Source organism: Rhineura floridana, chromosome 1, assembly GCF_030035675.1.
Source record: "Rhineura floridana isolate rRhiFlo1 chromosome 1, rRhiFlo1.hap2, whole genome shotgun sequence".
NCBI lineage: Eukaryota > Metazoa > Chordata > Lepidosauria > Squamata > Rhineuridae > Rhineura > Rhineura floridana.
The window spans coordinates 58,454,146-58,475,825 of record NC_084480.1 but is presented as its reverse complement, the minus strand read 5'-3'; positions in this window follow the sequence as shown (position 1 = coordinate 58,475,825).

Below are 21,680 nucleotides of genomic sequence, written 5' to 3'. Positions count from 1 at the left end.
ATGGAGTTACCAATGTCAGAATTGGACTGAAAGAGGTATCACACTGCCTCTTAAATACTAAGATGAAAAAAGATGGACAAGTAGTTAGTCTCAGAATATTACAAGCTGAGCTCTTGAACCGAACAATAGAATAGACAAAAGGAAAACAGAGCTGGCGGTCTCCACAACCTCAAAGCTGTTCCACACAGACTCCCAGAAGGGCTTCTTAATATATATCCAGATCTGTGTATCTAGCCCCATTCTCAGGGTTAAAGGCCCCCTTCAGAGGAACAGACTTTGCTAAGGAGCAGCAAATCGCTCCTTTGCTACAGCTCTGTAGCCTTCTTATCAAGGAGGGAGAGACATTTTCCCCTGTTCTCAGCAAACTTTGAAATGTAAACTCGTTCGATTGATGGCTCCTTCTGGTCCTGGCAGTCTTTTTGATACTGAGTGCTCTTTTCGGTAATACTTGTTAAAAAGATTCTCCAGGAAAGCCCCCTCCCCCCATTCCTGTGCATGTGAGAGTGGAGCCAGAGTGGCAGGAGAGCACCTACTCTTCTTACCCTTGCTCATTATAATACTTTGCAAGGAAGCTGAAAGCTGCGTTTCCAGTGCAAACCATTCAGGGCACTTTAGTGCAATTTGAACTCTTCCGTGATGGTGCTTGTCCAGACATAGTAGCCCTAGCTTGCTGCAAGCCTTTACACGATTAGGTAGGATCCCACTTCAGATAAGGCTAAAGTGAACCACACTACCAAATTTGACTTGGGTTGAGTTTCTCTGTAGCATGCTTCCTGAATTAATCACCAACTGTCGCTGTTATAGTGACTGCTATGCTTTGCTTTATCATTTCCCTGCTTTCCATGAGTTCTGTGAGACCTGGAGGGCATTAGAATGATAGACCTGCCTTTGTTGCTGTATTTCCCAAAGAGAGCAGATATATTTCATTTACTGCTTTGTCCCTGGAGGACCGTTCTGAATATTCCTACCAAAGCTTTTGCGTCAAACAATTAAAAGTGTTTGGACAACTGTCTTCCTGCTTCTTTATCCTGAATGGCAGCAGACGTACTTTGGTAAACATCAGCTTCTAGCAATGCATTACGAACGGTTTTTCTTTTGTTTGCCGTGAATATTGAAGCATGAGAAAGAAGCCTTTGTGACTGGAAAGAACTGAGCCTGAAAGGTGATATGACAATAATCTCACTACAGCTACTAGCCTCGTAGAAGAAATTTGGAACATTTCTGCAATTCTGACATAAAAAGGGGACAGTCACTTAAATTGAGTGTGTGTGCGGATTAGAGATGGACATGAACGGAATGGAACTGACCCCTATTTCCTAGGTTTTGCTACCTTCGGTATATCTATCTCTACTACTCTAAATTAAAATGTTTTCCTGAAAGCCATTTGTTTGATTTTCTATATGCAGCCTGCGCAGATGCTATGTGGATGTTAGAAAGCTGTTTAACATACCAAATGGGATGAGCTCCTAACTTCAAAGAATGGGAGGGAGGGGGAGAGGTGGAGAGGTTCCTTAGACATTTGCTTGAAACCTGTTTTTCGATCCACTGAGCATCTTAGCGCCTTCTTCCTTGTGCAGAATTCAATAGCTGAAACTGGCAGTGGCACCCAAAGCACCTCTCCCTTCTTTAAGCTCCACAGTGCTAGCGTTCTACAGCTTCTAATCTACTGGATCGATAGGACAAGCGATTTAGCTGTTGCCCTTTGAAATCTCTCCCCTCTCCACTTCCTTGTAGTGCTGGTCCTTTTGCATAATTGCAGCCCTTTGTGGTTCCAGGCTGTTTTGCACATTAATAACTACACAATGGAATAAAAAAAAGTTTAATATTCAAAATATATCTTATTGAGTGCAGGGTTAAATTTAATATCGACAGTATACGTTTTTCTGTACATAATTTGATACTTGTGTTTAGTTCATAGGATGTATGGTTATGAAAGGAGAGGAGCAGTTATGTAGTGGGTCAGGAATGGATTTTTTCTTTTCTTTTGCAGCTCTGGGACGTTTTTCAGAGCAGGAGCAATAACATCATCTGCCTGAGCGCTAGGATAGCTGACTAATTTTTGTTGCTCCGGCAGGTACATGAGGTGATAACAAGGCTTTCAAGCTTTACTATTGTTTGAGACAGATTGTTTGAGACAGAAAATGAGGAAAATAATCAAACAGAACCAGGATACTTCTTTTCTTTGATAGGGTTCCTACTTTATGCTAGCCGTTTAAATGGCATCACTTTTTGCATAATTGTTTGCACTTCTAATTAAAAGCTAAATGAGAAGGGCTGTAGCTCAGTGGTAGAGCACATGTTTTGCATGCAAAAGGTCCCAGGTTCAATCTCCGGTCTGGCTATAGGGGCTGTCATAATAGGCTCCTGAACTACAAAATTTAGTAATATGTGACTAGGATGGGGGCATGCTGGAGTCTGCAGACTGGAACCTGGAGCTTCTCCCTGATACAGAAGGGAGAATATAGTCCTGCTAGCTTCCCAAATCACCTCATGCAAATATGCATTGAATATTGCATGCCTCTGTTATGTCTTAGTAAATACTGTTGCCTCTTTCCAGTGAGTCCAGTGTACAGAAGGGAATGTCAGCATTTCTATTCCACAATCCCTCACTTGAAACAGAAGAAAACAGAGCAGTCCCTGAGCATGCAGAGCTGTTCACTAAATATGTTTGGGCCCATGGATCCTGCCCAATTAATGCAATATACAAAATGTTAGGTACATTTACATCACATTGAAACCAACAGATTTAAGCACGTTTCTGTATGCCTACATCTTATTGATTTAAATTTGTTTGTTTGTTAAAATGGTGCTTAGGTATGCCTAACTTTAATTTGGCTTGTACAGAAAGTGGTCCATGTATGGCTGCCTACCGGCTGGGTGGGTGAGGAGGGAGTAAGGTGAGGTTTCTTCTCCATATTTGATTTAACCGAAGCCAGAGAAGAACTTGGGCTCCTACTGCTCATGTCCTCTTAGTGGTGAGCATTGTGAGCCTCTGAAAACCATGCTGTGAATAAATGAATATTTTTCCTTAAAACATATGTATCAGTTTAGCAGGGAAGAGATCACACCAGACAGAACTATACGTGCAAGATAAACACATATTATATCCCCCCCCCCACATCCTGGCAACATAAACACATGTTCTGTCCCCCACCCCCATCTTTACAAGTTGCAGAGATTCTGCACTGAGGGCTGGAGATGTCATACTACACTTTGTAGTAAGCTCTCTTATCCTTTTCAACTGGCCAATAAGAGAAATCCCTGGCATTAGTACCACCTTTCAAAGCACTGACAAGTGTTCTGTAGTTTCTAAAACATTTTTCTTTTATAGCTATAGGGTTACTACAGTGTTTTATGAGACATTGTATGAAATGCCATCTAGCTCAGTTCAAGGAGAAACAGGTATGTCTTCAGCAAAATTATTATTATTTTACTTTGGCCCTAAAGATCCCAGGATACTTTATCTTTTTATGTTGTAATGCAAGTGTCTTTTAATGATAGCCACCTTCTTTTCCTGATCTATATTCTTATAAAGGCATGACCTCTTAACGTGTCATTATATGGAACATATTTCTAAGGGCTATGAAAGGTAGTTGGGAAATGTAACATGGTGCTTGCAAATTACTTACAATCATATTTGCTTAGTGTTTGCACCAACTAAATCTGACTGGGCTGTGTGCTAGAGGATATCTTTCTTAGTTGTGTATATTTGTGCATACAAGCACCAGAGCTGGACAGGAATATTATATAGTTCTATAATTGCAATCAGGTCTAAAATCCTGCAGCCAAATAATTGGTTGATTATTTCAAATCAGTATTGAGAATGTCAACAAGCATATAGACAGAGGTGACCTAGTTGACACAGTGTATTTGGACTTTCAAAAAGGTACCTCAACAAAGACTCCTAAGTAAGCTTTGCAGTCAAGGAATAAGAGGAGAGGTCCTCTTGTGGATCAGAAACTGGCAAGGAAACAGGAAGCAGAGAATAGTTATCAACGGACAGTTCTCCCAATGGAGAGTTATAGAAGGTGGAGTTCCCCAAAGATCAGTATTGGGACCTGTGCTTTTTAACTTGTTCATAAACAGTCTAGAGTCAGGGGTGAGCTGTGAGGTGACCAAGTTTGCTGATGATACTAAATTGTTCAGGGTCATTAAAACAAAAGGAATGGCAATCAGTTGGTGACCCCTGGTGTATGTGAAATACGTTTTCGTCTCAGTTCATAAACCCTTAAATGGATGAGGGTTTTTTTTCCTTTAAACAACCAACCCCTCCCCCCAATGATATTATCATTTTCCAGAAGGGGAACTGAGGCTGAAATAATGACTTGCTCAATGCCACCAAGTCAGTCCCAGGCTCTATATTCCAAAGTCAGTTCTGCCAGATCTAAGTGAAGCACTGTATCCTCTAATTAAAACAACAGCATACATCTGAAATATATGCTTAATGGCTGTTCTCTGACTCTGTACAGTGTAACAGGGATGGTAAATCACTCCTATATCAGTATGCATACTTATTAAGCAATTATGTGCTTGAGCTAATTGCTTAATTGTGAAAAACTAAGCTCTTCAAAAGCCAGTTACTTCTTTATTCTGTTCCCATTTTGAACACTAAACAGGTGCACGGTGATATTTACTATGTTCATAGCAGTTTTGCCTTGAAGATTAGACAGTTTTGTTTACATTGATCTCAGTCATCTGTGCTAACGCTTCCTGTCCACTGCCGGCCTGTGGCCCTTAACAGAAGAAAGGTTGCCCACTACTGGTTTCAGGTTCAGGCTGTTTGCTGAGAATATTGGAAGCTGATAAAATGTGCTAGTTCTAGAACACTAAACAGAAGAACTATATGCCATTTTACAAAAATTGTAGCTCCTGTTTGGGGCTGAGATCTGCTTCTCCAGATGCCCGTTGCTTACAAACAGAGATCTAGCCTGATTGAGCCAGCCAGAGTATGCATCTTGAAGATAAAATTGCTGATATGTGTTCTGGTCTTGACGCTGCAATTGATATGGACCCAGTGGAGGTATCTGGAGCACTGCCTAGTCAAATTTTGTGGGATCACTTTCAGTTATTGTGGCCTGTGGAAGTGGGCAAGTTACTTGAGACTGGCTGTTAAGACTTCTTGGTAGTAAGAGTTAGCAGAAAGAAATTGACTGGGTGGGCCAAGGGGTGATAAATGCCTCTTTATGTCAGGGAGTAGTGTTTTCAGCTGCTGAAGAGCCCCTCTGGACCCCAGTTGCATATATCGCCTTTCTGGGCAAGGTGCTCAAGATACAGAGGTGAGTTTCTGATGTTTTTGGAGGAAACAGGTTATCTAAGCCCATTCCAGTCTGTTCTCAGGCCTGGTTTTGGGACCAAAGTAACCTTGGTCATCCTTGTGGATGATCTCTTCAGGAGAGCCAGGGGAGTGTGACCCTGTTGACTCACACTGATCTCTCAGCAGCTTTTGATACCATCAATCATGGCATCTTTCTGGACTGGCTCTGTGAGATGCGGCTGGAGTCACAGTGATATGGTGAATCCACTCCTATGTGAAAGGCTGGTTCCAGAAGATGACTTATGTTCTTCTCCATTGCAATTGTGCTCTGGAGTACCAGAGAGTTCCATTCAGTCCTCCATACTGTTAATATTGATATGAAGCCACTGGGTGAGGTCATCAGGGGGCATGGAGTTAGGTGCCATCAGCATGCAGATGACACCCATCTCTTTCTCTCTTTCTCATCTGAGTTTTAAGGCTGTGGAGGTCCTGGATCAATGCCTGGATGCTGTGATGGGCTGGATTTAGGGCCAATAATCTCAGGCTGAATCATGACAAGCTAGTGGCTCTATAGGTTGGCACTTGGGTCAGGGACTTAGGTAGGAAACCTGCTCTGGATGGGGTTGCACTCCTCCTGAAGACGCAGGTGTGTAGTTTATGAGTACTCCTGTATGCATCTTTGTCATTTGAAGCTCAACAAACCTTAGTAGCCTGGTGACCTTAGCCCCAACGGTGGTTGATTCACTTGATATGGTCATTACCAGACAGAGATACCCTGGCTATGGTAACCCATACTCCACTAACCTCCCAGTTGAATTACTGTAATGCATTCTATGTAGGGCTGTCCTTGAAGATGATCTGGAAGCTGCAGCTAGTGCAGAATGCAGCTGCTGAGCTACTGAGTGGAGCAGCTTGCTGGAGCCATATAACATGTTAGTTGAATTAATTTATATTGATGTTTAAGAAGATCTTTTAAAAAGTGTTTTGTATTGTTTTAAATGTGCAGTTTTGTTTTTATTGTAGTTATGAATTTCTGGTATTAGTTTTTACATTTTTGAATTGAAGGTGTTGGTGATATCCTGTAAAGCCCTAAACAGCTTGGGATCTAGATACCTGATGAAGCACTTATTTCATTATTGCCCTTCCTGATCATTAAGATATTCCCGAGGGGCCCTTCTTAGCATCTCACCTTTGGAAACCTTATATTATGCATTGACACCCGAGAGGACCTTCTTCACAGTGGCACTTTGACTGTGAAACGTCCTCCCCTCCATCGGGCACCAACCTTAGTTCAATTTAAGCACCAGGTTAAGAGCTGGTTATTTTCTTAGGCATTTAGGCATTGTTAATTCCTGTAAGATCTTACAAGATCTGAACAGGGTGGTTCATGACAGATGCTCTTGGAGGTCACTGATTCATAGGGTTGCCATGAAGGCACATAAAAACAACAAAAATTCCTGTAATGCTCACGAATCAGCCACTCTGTGATTTAAGATTGCTGTTCCTTGTTATTTGATCTACTTCTTAATAATATGATTGCTTTAAATGTATTTTTATACCTTACCTTGAGAACAAGCTGATACAGAGCAAGAATATTTTAATCAGTCAATAAATCTCAGAAACAACATGATGTATGGTTTACCTCCTGTATATGCAGAATGTCTGAGGTTCAATCCCTGACATCTCTAGACAGGGCTAGGAATGGCTCCTGCCTGAAATCCCAGAAAGCCACTGCCAGTCAGTGTAGACAAAACTGAGTTAAATGGACCAATGGACTTATAAGGTAACTCCCTGGGCTCCCAGCCCTCTCAGGAGCACTCAGGAAGTGCATTATTAAACTTATCAGCAGAGTGCTTCTATCACTCCTAAGCAGTTATAAACAGGCTTGCCCTCTTTTCTTGGTTTTTGTCTCTGTGAAACTGCAAAAATGTCAAGTCCTAACTTCTTTATGCACATTTGTCATTTCACAGTCAGAATCTCTCTTTTTGCCAATAATTATCTTCATTGACACCTAACTTCCATAATGATCAGCAGAGGAGTAGAAGCATCTGCATTAAATTTAAAGGCAGATTTATGTTTCTTATGTCCTGTGTATAATCTCCACTATCCAGGTTTGGAGGGACTGCTTCCAGACAAATATTGTATTGCAAGTGGGTCTTTCAGATCTGACTTTTCTGGGTGCATGTCTGGCACATTAGCTTCCACACATTTCCATCCGCCCCCATCATAGACATTAATTGATATTCTTCTGCTTGTTGGCCACATCAGATGGTAGAGCTTGGTGGGATTTATCTGAAGTAGCAATTATTATTATTACTACTACTATTATTTTCAACAATTTAAAAAAACAATAAAAGATACAATCAGTTAAAACTAACCACCCTCTGCCCCCCACCCTCCACTACATTTTTCTGTTATGGACATGTGCAAAGGTATTTCTATACTGGTGGATGTGGACCTTTAAAGGGGGGAAAAAAAACAATGAAATCTACAAGAGCAAATATTAGAAGCCTTACTCATCATGTTTCACAATGCACAAAATGGAGGCTTGGAATATTGTTCCTTCCATTTGCATTAAAAAAAAATTAATACTAAGGTCTTGCACAAGAATAATAAAGAGCAAGACTTCTGTATTAAAAATTACAGTATCTGAGGTAATCCTCTGCATGTGTGGAGATCTTGAGAGAAATCTTCCTAAGCAGGTTATTGAAATCTGAATGTGCCTTCAGCGTGTGGCAATGGGAGGAGATAGGCATGTTCACATAGTTTCGGCTGCTGGAAACAAAATGGCTAGGTTATACTCAGATAAGGTGCAAACGTGGTGTGGTGTTAGAGGCCCCAAAATGTCACACACATGTGACAAATCACCCTCCCAAAAATTGTGCCCATAAGCTTCCACGTCATCAGTCACTATAGGGGTAAAATGGGCCATTTTTACTAATTGGATTTTCTGCAGGAAAGAGAAATCCGGATTAAATGCAGAAAAAGAAAAGAAAAGAATGGGCTGGCATTTTGTTGACAACAATATTGTGTGAAAAATGCAACCTGCATGTATAAGCAACAGCAAAACACAAAAAACCTCCTGTTTGGAAGCATCCCACAGCCTTGATAGTGATGTTTTTAATGTAACCATTCATTGGATTGCTAATTATTCATTAATAGGCAAAAAACCCTTACAGTTGAAGAATGTACCTATAGCCAACAGATTTTTTTAAATCAGACTTTAATATGTAGGGAAATTGGGCAGCTATAGTGAATGCACTAGGGGAGCAGGGGAGATGACCTCATCTCTGAGATATTCCCAGAAGAGGGGCTGACTGTTAAACCACACTGGCCACTGGAGCTCTGTCAGGGGAATAGGAGTCTCCTAACAACTCTCTGCACCCTTCACAAACTACACTTCCCAGGATTCTTTGGGGGGAGCCATGACTGTCTAAAGCAAGCCTTTCCCAACCAGTGTGCCTCCAGATGTTGTTGGACCACAATTCCCATCTTTCCTGACCATTGGCAATGCTGGCTGAGGCTGATGGGAGTTGTGATCCAACAACATCTGGAGGCACACTGGTTGGGAAAGGCTGATCCAAAGTGAAATAAATGTCTGGTGTGCGTGTGGCCACCTGATTAGCCAAACCAAACAGGTGTGAGTCTGGCTTTTAGATCACAGACAGTTGGTTCTTACTGAGCATTCAGATGTTATAATAGAGGTCAATGTTAAACTTCTTTAATTAAAAACGAGCCATGCATTTTTTAAACTTTTAAACTGCAGAAGATGAAGGTCAGAGTATGGGGCAAGGTCAGTAATAGGATTACAGGACTTTGCCTTTTGAAGACTTTCCTCTTTCAACAAGCCTTTTAAGTTGAGACCTATCCCAGTCTGCATCTGTGTTAGAATTGCTTTTAATATGTTTTCTTTAATAATATGTTTTAACCCTTTTTTGTTTTTAAAGATGTTTTTAAAGCTTTTAAAAATGTTTTTAACTTTGTTTTGTTTTAATGTATTTTAAGGTCTTTTAATGATGTTTTAAAGTGTTTTTAGCGTTTCTGTTTGCTGCCCTGGGCTCCTGCTGGGAAGAAGGGCGGGATATAAATCAAATAATAAATAAATAAAATAAATAAATACAGGTACTCTGTGAACATGGCTGATTTTAAATTAATTACAACAAATTAGAGACGACTGACAGAAAAAAGTCTAACAGGGGTCTGGATTTCCCCCCCCCTTGTTTTACACTTTGAACTCTCGCTTCCCTCTGAGTGTTTTATGTATAGCCATGAAAACTTAGAGGGTTGTTAACCAATCGTTTCTGAGTTCAGGACTATTAAATTTTGTAAGGTTTTGTTTTGAAATGAGCTTATGGGAAGCATCAGAATGGCATGGGGGGTATATTCAATTTAACATTGCAGAACTCAAAAAAGCCATGCTGGCTACAGTATAACAGCCACTCTCATGCCAGTATAATAACATGCCTTTTTTCCCCTACCACACATTTTGCCTATATATCTCACCTTAGATGTTATTTTTGTAGACGTTGAACATATTTGATCTGAACCCATCCACCTGATACATGGATGCCTTTGTTTTGGGCATCTGTTACTGCATTCTGAAAAAGCTACAAAGCAGTTATTTGTGCCTTGTTTTCTTCTCAGCGGAAAAAGAGGAGTCTATTGATATATCAGCACATCTGGGAGAAAACATTTTTGGAGATTTGTTTGAAATGGGGAGCTATCAAAGTTGACATGTGCATTATAGGAAGCAAATGCAAAAATGAAACCTTGTTGGCAAATAATAGATTGATACAAGCCTAAAGCAAAGTGGGGGGAGGGAGGAAGGATAATCCATCTCCAGCAGGTTCTTTCGTTATCTTGCCTTAAGGATATTGAAACATTGATTTCTTTTCTTGCTTGCCTCTTGCAAGTCAGTTTTCTTTTCAAACTTGCATTTCTTTGTTGCCTCTTTACTTCTGACACCTTACACAGCAGTTTTTCTCTGTTTTAAAAAATCCCCGGACCTCAAGATAAAACAGATGCCCTGATCTAGTGATTGGCATATACCAGCTATAGGCATGTTCACATGAGAAAATGCCTTGACAAATATTTCGTCTATCTGAAATATTTTCCAGCCGAGTTCCTGCCTATCCCGTTCCCACCACATTCTCAACATTTCATCATGGAAAAAAGAGAGACATTTCACTGGAGCAACTAGACCCAGAACGTCAGAGTTTGAAAATCAGGATATTTCCCTCCTCTTTGTATGGCCCCTCCTGTTTAAGCATGCACTCGATAATGGGAATAAACTTCATTTGACTTGACTCTTTTTCTCCCTGCACATGTTTTCAAAAAAGAGCAAATTGAGAAAGGATTTGTTGTATTTCCTGACTACTGTAGCTAGTCTATTACAAGGCACTTCCTTGTTATTGACAAATTACACAGAGTGGGGGGGGGAGTAATAGCTATGTTGCCACTAAATTGGGCTTCCAACAAATACGACAATTTGGGAGTGGGTGGGTGGAACATGTTTACAGAAAAATACATGACTGCTATAACTTCCTCAATTGTGAAATAGCAATATTTATATTAAGCTTACTCTATTTTTAAGCTACTGATGAAAAAATATAATGTGATAACAGACTTTTCCTGTATGATTCTGTGAAGTAGCTCCTGCTTTTTGGGGCCATTGCAAGGGGATATGGACACGTGGGAGTAATCAACCTCAAGAACAAGCTCTGCAAACTTGATAAGGTTTACCAAATTTTTCATATAGCTTGAAAAATCAACTTCTCCTACATAAAGCTACTTGAACTTTGAGATCGAGTTCAGAGGCCCTGCTCTGGATGCCAAGTGAAGCGAATGGCTATCAGAGAGAGGGCCTTCTCGCTGCTGGCACCCTGGGTGTGGAATGCCCTCCCAGAGTGGCCCATGTGGTGCCTTCTTTATGATCATTTCAGCATCCAGTAAATACTTTAAAAAAAGGGTTTTTTTACAAAAAGCCCCAGTGATTTTAATGTTGATGAACCAATGTTTATTTGTGCTGTACAGTTCTAATTGTCTGCTTTTATTCACTCTGTTGAAAATTTATATGCTGCGAACTATGATTTTATGATATTATATTTATCATTGTTCTTTATTTTATTTGTGAGCTGTCCAGATAACTATGCTATTGTTTGGCCTTCCGTAAATATAGCAAGTAATTAATTAAATAAAAACCTATTGACAATTTGTTTTTATTTTTATTTTGCAGTGTAGAAGTACTTATATAATGGTTACATTCTAGTTTTGGGATAGACGGGAAAAGAAACTAGCCCCAGGTTTATCACTAAAAGCTTTGTTTATGCTAAATAAAATAAAATAAACACTAACAAGGGCAATCCTATACATGTCTGCTTAGAAGTAAGTCCTACAGAGTTCAATGGGACTTACCTTCTGAAATGAAACTCTTTTTCTAGCTTACACAGATGCTAATAAAGCACTTGTGAGTAAACACTGCTGAAATCCCTAATTTTTATTCAACAATAAATATGCTTACCACATCATGGTGATCCCAAATTAGTAGCATAGATATGATGCTAGATAAATTATGTTGAAGCATATTTTAGATTTGTTATATCCTGCTATATATTTCCTGTTGGAGTTTGGGGATGTTCCCTAACAACATTATTTAGCAACTTTGATATGGCCCTTTAGTTACTTCCACTTTTCTTCCTGTTCCCCAGTTGGTAGTTAGGTGCAGAAATTATTATTATTATTATTATTATTAATAATAATAATAATAATAATAATATCTTACCCACTCTTTATCATAAATTACAGCAGGTTACAGCAATTTAAAAATACAATTTTAAAAACAGTTTAAAACAAATTTAAAGAAGCCTAGCTTTGAGCTTTGGTTCTAATCAAGTTCTTGTGGAATTATTACAAGATTAATTTAAAATAGTGCAATGACATTTCAGTGCGGTGAATAGTATAGGGAGACCCAGGTTCAGCTTGCCACTCAGCCATGAAGTTCATTGGGTGACCTTGAGCCAGTTACCATCTTTCATCATCACTTAGCTTGTAAGGTTCTTGCAAGGATAAAATGTGTGTGTGTGTGTGTGTAACAGAGAGAGAGAAAGAGAAATAATGTATACCACGCTGAGCTCTTGGAGAAAGGGTGGAAAAATGAAATGCGTACATTTTATTTTTTCATCTGCTAAGATTTGTTACCACCGAAAGCAGTGATTGTGAATTCTTTAATAACTGCAATTTGGCTGAAGAATGACTTAGTAGAATACATATGGTTGCTCAAGCGATAGAATAACAGTACCCTCAGAAATGCTGCTGGGCAGTGCTGGTAACCGCAAGGGTAAAGGGTCACCTCTACACAGGAACTTCTTTCATTGGTGCAGACGGTCAACTAGAGGGCACTGCACAATGTTTCTGGCACTCTATCTAAATGTACATACTCCTCGAGCTGTAGATTTTGGGCACGATGGCATCATATATTAACAGGCCGGAAGGAAAAGCAGACAAACAGCAAGACTCACAGCTAGCAAAACAGTGTGGCATTATTAACTGGCTTTTACTGGAATAGAGGAAACAATGGAAACAAAATAGAAACCACCAATTTGGGCTTCCCACTTTTACCGTGTAGTGAGGGTGTTGTTGTTTTTGCTGAAAAGGCCTTTAGCAATCTTTCACATTTCCTTATGGAATGTTAATCTTTCAGTTTGTTCTCTCTGTTTTAACATTCCTTCTTAGAGGGCCAGCACAGCCTTTTCCTGAAGACAGCAATAATTAAGGTCAGTTCCACTACCTATGGATATTTTGAAGATCACTGTGAGTTGCGATCAATCAACCATTTCCACTATTCTCCTAGTGATCAGGAGACCGCCACAGAGCATGGAGCAAAGAAAACGAGACAAGTGAGTCATACGCTCTGGCTGGGGAGAGGCAGATTGATTTGCTAAAGAATTCTTACTGTTGTACTACATGTGATTCTTCCTGGAACTGTTGCTGAATCCTTTAAAAAAGTACTGAAGATCACAGTAAGGATGGGGGAGAAATTCAGTTCAGTTTGCATTTGAAAGTGAACTTAACAAATGTGCAAACCAATACACAGCCATCCTTCAAAATTCAAACCTTCCAATTTTGCAATGCAGCCAATAATGTGCACAAAATGCATATACTGGGCTGAAGTGTGCATATAAATGCATATATTAGTGAACATAACAAACAAAAATGCATTATGTTAGGGGGCATAGCTTTTCAAAAATGTGCATGTTAGGAAAAAGTGCATAAAATGTGTGCATTAGGAGAAATTTGCACTATAATGCAAATTTTCATGAAGACACTTAAAAAAAAAAAAACACAAACTGATGTGGAAATGTGAAGAACCAAAATTAAGACAGGAAAAAAATGAGAAACCACAACTGACATATTGACATAGTCAACCTTCCCAAAATGGAAGGCTCAGTGAAATGCCAGTCCTATGTCTTAAATTTAGTATTACATTCAGGAGATGTGATGACAACCACATTATAAATTACAATATAAGCACATAAATGCTCATAAATTGAGGTCCCTGAAAAGTCTCTGAACTTCATAAAATAAAAACTGGTGGGATTCCTTTATCTGTGCTACATTTCTGCAACAAGGCAAGGGAAATATATAGCCACCAAATTATACATTTATTACAATTTGTGTATATCACACATCTCATTTTGAATAATATACTCATGATTAATTTTTCAATAGGCAGTAGAATTAACATCCTGCTGTCAACATGATAAGTATTTTTAAGAGAGTTCCCATGAGTATTCTGGCTAGGACAGACTAATATTTGTAGTACAAGAAAATTCTACAGCCAAGTATTTCTGCAGCTTGTTGGATTTTTGATTGTTCTGGTTTATTATTTCTGAGTCCGATCATGCGTTTGAACATTTCTTCAGTGTGTGTTCAGGTGTATTTGTTTGGTGATTGTCACATTTCATTCAATTCACTCACTTTTAAGGCTTCCCTCCTCTTGGTCTGCTCCGCTCTATGCCAGCCACCTTTGGCTCAGATGCTCTGATGTCATGGTCTCAATCTCAGAGGTCCTTTTACACCTTGTAGCTGATTCTTTTGGGGCAACAGGGAATGTTTTGATTCTGGGAGCCAAAGCCCAGAAGTATTGCTTCCCTGCCATTGGCTCTTCAGTAAGGATGGACAAATCTTTCTATTTTCAGTTCTCTCAGTTTTTAATTTTTCCAGTCTTAAATTCAGCTCTCCACATTTATGCAGCAATTTGTGATTTTCCTTATATACATTTTTAAGGAAGTTTTGGGAAATATATACATTTTGGTAAGCAATTTCCCCCAATATAATGCATTTTTGTGTGTAATTTTCATTATTACATGCATTTATACACACACTTAACCGGGTCATATGCATTTTTGTGCACATTGCTTAGGTAGAGACCTGCATTACAAAATTTGGAAAAATGTGGATGGCTATGTTTTGGTTCATGTATTACTTCAAAAAGTGCAAATTTGGTTAGGTTGCCTTTCAGTGCAAACTGAATTGAATTCCTCCTCCATCCCTATTTTTCTGTGATACTTGGTGAGTGCAAATCTGTTGAGTGGTTTCAGAACATTTTGAGAGAGAAAAAGAAACTTCCCTTCCTGCTGTCAAGGTACATTAACTTGAATGCAACAAGTGATGTTTGTCCCTCTCTCAGAATGTCCTGAATGCACCTGACTGATTTGCACTATTTGGAATATAATGGAATTTGAAACAATATTGAAAAACATCAATTTAGTCGCTCCTCAAAATTTGTGAACATTTCCTTCAAAAATTCAAAAAACATATGTTTCATTTCTGACATCCTAAGGCAACTTCTTAAGATAAAAAGGATCATTTTCCTAAGGTAGCATCTGTATAGATAACAATCCCTTGGTTGTTTAGCAATAACATACAAACAAGATCAAAAGCTTTTATGTGTCATTCATTGTCCAGTTTTTGTTTTTTGTTTTTTACAAAAGCTAATAGTAATTTATCAGCAGTAGGGTTCTGAAAAATATATTTCTTTCTATCATGTTTTTTCCCCAGAGGATACCCCCACACACAAAATCTTTGTACTATTAATACAAACTTTTCATCATAAACTTCAGCAGGATATTCATGTGCAGATCAGCTCTCTCTTATTTGGGTTATTTATTATTTTTCAGCTGGATCATTAACCTATCATTTTAATGCCATCTTTATTGCAGTTGCTAAATTTATGCAGTTCTTGTGAGACTGCTTCGTTATTTGGTCTAATTTTTTATGATGGAAATATCAACTTTATAAAAATCAAAACTGCTCATATCCTTTCCTCCATGGGTGGGAAAGTAGCATGGGGGAGGAGCAAATTTGAACAGGCAAATGCCAGGAATGGAAAGGGTTAAAGATACCCCCACCCTTTCGCAATCCTCCTGCCATTAGCCTCTGAGATTACTTTGGCATTTTTATTTTTATTTTAAACCGTTCTGAAAAAAATCAAATAGCTTAACATCATGTGTAGTTTAAGCCTTAGTACATAATGTCCCTAAATCTAAAAATAATGGCTGGTAATACTTCAAGCAATTTAAATAAAAACTAGCAAGATTTCCACCAAATCATGGTCATGTGAATAAAAATGGGGCCATAAAGATGATATGTAGTTGTCACTGTCAGTGAGTGTTAGCCCCTGGCTGGGTCTTTTCTCTAGCCCATGTTTTTTCCTTGTCTCCATCCTGTGGGGCCCTCTCAGGTCTATTACTACTTCTTTCCCCAAGTCACAGAATGCCTTGTGGTTTCCAGACAGTAGCTGTGTATGTTGGTTCTTCCTCACTGATTGGTCAGTGTGAGAACAGGATGCTGAACTAGATGGGCCATTGGCTTAATCAGCAGGCTATTTTTATTTTCTTATCTTCTCCATACTACACATAATGCACAAATAGGATTCGGAGTTAGTAATACCCAGAGTAGATGGAATAATATTCAGAGTTCTTATGTTCTTGCCTTCTTATGTTCTTCTTACCTTTCTATTGTTCTCAACTCTCATACAGTACTTCTGCTGCTGCCCAAAATGGCAAAGTAGTTTGGGGAAAGATTAGATAGACCAAAAAGCCCTCTTCAGGTTTTTTCATGCAATCTCGATCACATGGAGAGAGACAGCACTGCATACTCCCACAGTTGCGCCCTGTGCTGACCTTTTCCCAATGCTGTTGACTATTGCTGTGCTGATTCTCCCCCCCCCCCGTATTTCTGATTATTCTTCATCAATCAATGAGTAAAGAAATCATATTTGAAAACTATCAAAGGGGAGAGAAATATTGGTGAAATTCTCATGGATGGGATGCAAGGGTTTTGTTGTGCTTAGCTTACTTTTGGGGTAACCAAGGGATGCTTGTGAGTGTCCTTCCTTTCATTCCACACATTATGTTTCCAGTTATCTGCAGTTTGCAGTCTTCCCAGGTGCCACCTCTTCCTATGAATTTCTCAGCTGAGCTTTCCTGTAAGTGCAGATGGGAAGGCAGGGATGTTTGACTGATGCTTAGTGTTTTTTGTTTTAAAGTGAAATCTTTTTACTTTGAAAGAAATCAGTCCAGAAATATTTTGTCAAATGGTAAAAGGAAGTGCTTCCCTAATCTTGGTGCTCCATAGCCATGCACCCTGGCTTCCCACACTTAATTAAAACCTGGGTGAAATTGTCATGCAGTAACCCCTCTCATGGGACTTTCTGAGATCAGGAAGTGGAGGCAGCTGGATGACTGCAAATTTCTGGAAAAAGGTTTAATGGGAAGAAAAAAACTCATCACTCATGGACACCTTGCAACAATAATGCAAGATCAATCATCCAACCATGAAAAGGATAAAAATATTCTAAAGCACGATGTGAAAGAAGTAAAACAAACAAATCAGAAGCCTCTTTCACAGGTGAAGAAAACCTTAAAGTTAGTGAATGACAAGTTTCAGCACAGCCCTACTGTCAACATGATGGGGGAAGGTCTGAGGGAGGGAAGCCTGCCTAACTTGTGTAGGTGCCCCTCTTAGCTGGCATGCAGGGTACCAGCTCATGAAGCCATCTTATGTGCAGTCAGGGGGCTTCTCCCCTTCTAACCTTCTCCCCCAAAACATCAGCAGTATGATGGGATGAAATGGTGCATGCAAATTGAGCATCCATGGACCTGCTGTCTCTGTCCACATGATTGAGATCTCATTGAGAGAATCACCTGAAAGGGGCTGGAGACTCACAGAGGTGTGGACATTGTTATAGAAGATTATTCCAAGGATAGACATAGAGCCCAAGCATAAAATATATTATTCAGTTCCTTTTTAAAAACAACATTCTCTAATAATGAAACAGGCCATCGAAGATGTTATAAATGGCACAAATACTGTAAACATACAACAGAAATGAAGGGCTTGCAGTCTATCGGGGGGGGGGGGGAGAGAGAAAGCTACGAGCCAAATTAACTTTGATTTGACATACACATGAATATTCAGTTGTGCCTCAAGAGGAGCACTAGGAAACAAACTTAATGGAAAGAAAAATGTTTTTCAGAAATCTATTGCTGATAATTAGTAAATTGTTACTAATGTCAATAAAGTATTATTATGATCATGCAAATCCCTCACATCCTGCACGAGCGACTGCTGACTATTTATTTATTTATTTATTTATTTATTTATTATTTCAATTTATATACCGCCCTTAGCGAAATAGCTCTCAGGGCGGTGAACAAACAAAATAAAATACAATATATCATAATAAAAATACAAAAACATATACAAACAAACAACGAAAAGCACAGCAAAAAGAAAATAAATACTACAAAAATTAAAATACAGATTAAAAGATTAAAAAAGTTAAGAAGATTAAAATGCCTGGGAGCATAAAAAGGTCTTTACCTGGCGCCGAAAAGATGGAAGTGTAGGCGCCAGGCGTACCTCTTCGGGGAGGCTGTTCCACAACTCAGGGGCCACCACAGAAAAGGCCCTAGATCTCGTAACCACCCTCCAGGCTTCCCGATGGGTTGGTACCCAGAGGAGGGCCTTAGATTCTGAACGAAGTGAACGGGTAGGTTCATAGCGAGAGAGGCGTTCCACAAGGTATTGAGGTCCCACGCCGTGTAAGGCTTTATAGGTCAAAACCAGCACCTTGAATCTCGCCTGGAAGCAAATAGGAAGCCAGTGCAGACGCACCAGGACAGGTGTTATATGCGAAGACCGGCTGGTCCTCGTCAATAATCTGGCAGCTGCATTCTGCACCAGCTGAAGCTTCCGAACTGTCTTCAAGGGCAGCCCTACGTAGAGCGTATTACAGTAATCCAATCTTGAAGTTACCAGAGCGTGGACAACGGAGGCGAGGTCGTCCCTGTCCAGATAGGGGCGTAGTTGGGCTACCAGACGAAGATGGTAAAACGCATTCCATGCCACCGAGGCCACTTGGGCCTCGAGAGACAAGGAAGAGTCGAGAAGAACCCCCAAACTATGTACCTGTTCTTTCAGGGGGAGTGTAACCCCATCCAGAACAGGGTAAGCATCCACCATCTGAGCAGGGAAGGCGTTCACCAACAATGTCTCGGTCTTGTCTGGATTGAGTCTCAGTTTATTAGCTCTCATCCAGTCCATTATCGCGGTCAGGCAACGGTTCAGCACATCAACAGACTCACCTGAGGAAGATGAAAAGGAGAAATAGAGCTGCGTGTCATCAGCGTACTGATGGCAACGCACTCCAAAACTCCTGATGACTGCACCCAGCGGCTGCATGTAGATGTTAAAAAGCATGGGGGACAAGACCGATCCCTGGGGGACTCCACAATGGAGAGTCCATGGTGTAGAGTGATGTTCCCCAAGCACTACCTTCTGGTGATGATCCGCGAAGTAGGAGCGGAACCACTGCCAAGCAGTGCCCCCGACACCCAACTCCGCGAGTCTCCCCAGAAGGATACCATGGTCGATGGTATCAAACGCCGCTGAGAGATCAAGGAGAATCAACAGAGTCACACTCCCCCTGTCCCTCTCCCGACAAAGGTCATCATACAGGGCGACCAAGGCTGTTTCGGTGCCAAAACCGGGCCTGAAACCGGATTGAAACGGATCTAGATAATCGGTTTCATCCAAGAGCGCCTGGAGTTGGCTGGCAACCACCCGCTCCAAAACCTTGCCCAAAAAAGGGACATTCGCCACCGGTCTATAGTTATTCAGATTATCTGGGTCCAAGGAGGGTTTCTTTAAAAGAGGTCTCACTACTGCCTCCTTCAGGCTACCAGGGACTACTCCCTCCCTCAAGGAGGCGTTAACCACTTCCTTGGCCCAACCGGTGGTCCCAGCCCTGCTAGCTTTCACTAGCCAAGATGGGCAAGGATCCAGAACAGACGTGGTTGCCCGAACCATTCCAAGCACCTTGTCCACTTCCTCGAGCTGCACCAACTGAAACTCATCCAATAAAGAAGGACAAGGCCGTGCTCCGGACACTTCAATGGATTCATCTGTCACAACATCAGAGTCAAGGTCCCTGCGGATACATGCGATCTTATCTTGAAAGTGTCCAGCAATTTCGTTGCAGCGGGTCTCAGATGTTTCCATAGTATCGTGGGGGCCAGAGTGTAAGAGCCCCCGCACGACTTTAAAAAGCTCCGCTGGGCGGCATAAAGATGATCTAATAGAGGCAGCAAAATAGAGCTTCTTTGCTGTCCTTACCGCTTTTGTATACAACTTATTGGTGGCACTTACCAAAGCATAGTTGTATCCACTGGGAGTTTTCCTCCATCTGCACTCCAGCCTCCTCCTCTCTTGTTTCATCGCTCTCAGCTCCGGGGTATACCACGGAGCGGTATGAGCTCTACACCGGAGGGGGCGCGCGGGAGCGATCATGTCAATAGCCCAGGTCATTTCCGTATTCCACAGTGCGACCAGGGCCTCGACAGGAGCACCGGTCCTATCAACCGGAAAATCTCCCAGAGCCCTCTGAAAACCTACGGGATCCATCCGGCTCCGGGAGCGGATCAACTTAATAGATCCTCCACCTTTGCAGAGGGAAAGAGCCGCTGTGAGTCTAAATCTCAACAAGCGGTGATCTGTCCATGACAATGGGGTAGATGAAAAACACCCCACCACCAGATCACCATCTCCATGTCCAGTGGCGAAGATCAGATCAAGAGTATGTCCCGACACATGCGTTGGGCCAGTAGAAAATTGAGACAGCCCCATTGTTGTCATGGAGGCAATGAAGTCCTGAGCTGCGCCAGATAAGACAGCCTCGGCATGGACGTTGAAATCCCCCAGTACCAAAAGTCTAGGGGATCTCAACAGCACCTCCGAGACTATCTCTGTCAGCTCAGCTAAGGAAGCTGTTGGGCAGCAAGGTGGACGGTACACCAACAGTATTCCTAGTCTGTCTCCCTGGCCCAATACAAGGTGGAGACATTCCAGACCAGTTGCCGTCTGGACAGGGTGCTTGGTGAGAGGAAAAGAACTCCTACAGACCACGGCGACCCCCCCTCCCCGGCCCTCAGATCTACCACAGTGCTGAACCAAATACCCGGGTGGACAAAGCTGGGAAAGAGCAACTCCTCCCTGATCAGCCACCCAGGTCTCGGTTATACATGCCAGGTCGGCACCCTTCTCCAGGATTAAATCATGGACAAGTGAGGATTTATTATGTACCGACCTGGCATTCAAAAGCAGCACTTGGAGATCCGAGAGCTGGCTGATAGTTCAACCAGCAATCCTGTGGATATGAGGAGAACCGGAACAAGGCACAGACACAATTTGTCTGGGACGAGTTCCCCTTACCTGGCCTGTTCTCCTCCTAACACCATACCTCCCATTACCCGTCACTACGTTAATTGGGGCCCCCGAAAGCCCCCCCATGAAGGATGGAATCTTTTCTCCCAGGCACATGTTAAAAATACACAAATCCACACAGACAAGCAAACATTTGAAGCTTGTATGTGGAGCTGAATGAGAGAAGGCATCCACCAGCGTATTCAGGACGTCCAATATATCTGCTTTGCTGCAGTGGAAAGGAAGAGTCTATGTGGTCTAGTTGCACCTCACTTCCTACCACATAAAGTATAAGAGGGAGCCACGGTGGACTAGTGGCAAGAATGTTAGGGTCTGGATTTGAAAAAAACAGGGCCAAAGGACACAACATCACTTAGCTCTGCAGGAAGAAAGGCAGCTGTACAGAACCTGTTTCTGATTATGCCTCTCAGAACGAATAGGCAGAGCTTGGAAAAGTTACTTTTTTTGAACTACAAATCCCATCAGCCCAATCCAGTGGCCATGCTGGCTGGGGCTGATGGGAGTTGTAGTTCAAAAAAGTAACTTTTCCAAGCTCTGCGAATAGGTTGTATCCAATGTTAGTCATACTCAGAACAGACCCCTGGAAATGAATGGATATGACCAACTCTTTTAGATTGCCTTGGTCACTATGGAAATGGCC